Raw genomic sequence first — 2,424 nt, forward strand, 5'->3', positions numbered from 1 at the left:
ATTTAATTTTTTTAATGGCTGAGTAATATTCCATTGTATAAATGAACCAGACACTTTATAAGTTAAGGATGAAGGTAATTTTTTAGAAATGAAGCAAAGAAAAACAGATTATTCAGTATTGTGGACTTGGACTCATTAAGTGAGGAAAAAATGAAAATAATAGCTAGAGAGGTGTGCAGAACATCTTAACAGTAATACTCTCTAGGTGGTTAGAGTAATTAGTAATTTTATTTAAAAATCTGGTGGGGTTTTTCATTTTTTGCCAAAAAAATGTGTACTATTTTATGTTTTTAAATAGTTTTTAAGAAATAAAGCAAAGCAATGAGTAATATTAGGTGTCTGAAGACAGTAACTAAAGAAGAAAAAACAACCTTATACTTATAAAATTTAGAAATAACCTCCAAAGTAATCTCTTTTATTCTAGTCCCCTTTTCATTAATCAAAGCTGGTAATAATAATTGATACTTATCCTACCTTCATATTAAAATATTAACTGTTCTCTAAGGCCAGTTTTCTTCCTCCTTGCTCTATAATCCCATCATAATATTTCTCATGTACTGAATTTACACTACTTCCTTAGAGCTAATACTGACCATGGTTTTGTTCTCTTAAAATAAATGAAAAGAACCAAGATCAGAAAAAACTAAAACAACAACACTGAAGTCTGCAGTTACATGAAACAACTTTAATTTCTTCTTAGTTTTTTTTTTTTTTTTTAAGTAACAAAATATGTGACTTGTCTTCTAAGACATTCCATACCTTGATAGAAATATTCCTGCTTTGAGAGAAAAAGAATCCTCTTAGAAATAAATTCAATGATAATCTTTAAATAGGGACATAGGGTATCTTAACAAAGAATGCATTTAAAAACACTTTTGCCACATAATGAAATTCTCCTTCCTTTAATAATTTCTTCTTATATTGGATTTTTTTTTTAAATCAAAACTGAGGGTGCATGAATCTCAATTTATTTTTAATTATCCTTTGTTTGAATGGCTTCTGTGTTTTACATTTTCAGAATTGGCTCAGAGCTCTCTTTACTGTTTCTCATAAATTTACACATGTTTATGGATGTGTAAATTAGTCCTTTTGCATTTACACTCTTCTGTAAAGTAAAATACATATTGTATAATAACATTGGTGAAATTATTAGGATCATATATCGATGACTGATTTGTTTTAGTTTCCTTCCTTCTTTCCTTCTTTCTACCTTTTTTCTATGAATAAATGCACACACACACTTATATTTATATACATATATGCATATACCTTTATATGTAAACATGTTTATATATTCATATACATATGTGTTGCAGAAAAACATTTCTTGAATGAAAAAAACTTTTATAAAAGGTATTATTTAAAAAGTAAATATAACCTTAACAAAAGTAATTTATTTCTGTGTCCTCCACTATCAATCCACCCCCCTTTTTTTTGTTGAGTAAAAGATTGACCTGCTGCAGCTTGCCACACATCAGTTTCCTGAGATGAAACTTATTAGAATAAGAACATGATGAATTTTTCCATTTCCGTGTGTCCAATCAGTCTGTTCATTGTCAGAGAGCACATCCCATGACTAAAGATGTCAGTTGTTTCTCTCTAGGATTTTCCAGGAGCCTTGTGCTTTAATTCAGCTGCTGCTTTGCATTTGAAAACAAAATCAACCTCTATATTTCATAGTCTTTTTGATCTTGGGTTTTATGATAATGAGAATGGCTATAGAAATCTCTATTCAGAGAATTCAAGCAGATTTTAGCACCTGTTAGCAGGTGTAGAAGACAAATGTGTCATTTAAATTTTTCCAGTCTTTTGAACTTGCTTATTTTTGGTTAAACCATTCTTTTACATGAAAAGTGCTCTAGAAAATAAAGGCAATCCTCATACATTTTTATTTTTATTTTATTTTTATATATTGCTTCAATTGTTAGCTTCTTTTACTGTAAATCTCAATTTATCCATCTCTGTAATGGGGAGAGAGGATGGGAGAATTAAGGTTTTGTCAAGTTATCAAATGAACACTATTATAGTAACAAAAAAGAATCATGAATTTCTTTATGCTATTAGTGTCACTATTGTAGTGAAAATAACAAAACTTTGAATACAGGGGGTAAATTGTCTAAACCCAGATTAGGATTTCATTATCAGGGGGCATGAAACACTGTATTTTCCAGATTATTATTATTATTATTATTATTATTGATTTTGGAAAATGAAGTCGTCATTAGATTGATGTCCTCTATGGTTGCTTTAGAAGTTCATGTTCTACATGTCAGTGTAAGCAACTTGTTTATAAAACCTGGTCTGCTAGATAAATTCATGGTACACCATTATTAATAATTATGAAAGAACCCTAAAATAAAATTTTAATGAAGTTATTAACTATGGAACAATCAAGGATCCTATTTTTATCTTTTTTTTTAGTAT

This window comes from Rousettus aegyptiacus, unplaced genomic scaffold (genome assembly GCF_014176215.1).
Source record: "Rousettus aegyptiacus isolate mRouAeg1 unplaced genomic scaffold, mRouAeg1.p scaffold_m13_p_10, whole genome shotgun sequence".
In the NCBI taxonomy this organism is placed as follows: Eukaryota; Metazoa; Chordata; class Mammalia; order Chiroptera; family Pteropodidae; genus Rousettus; species Rousettus aegyptiacus.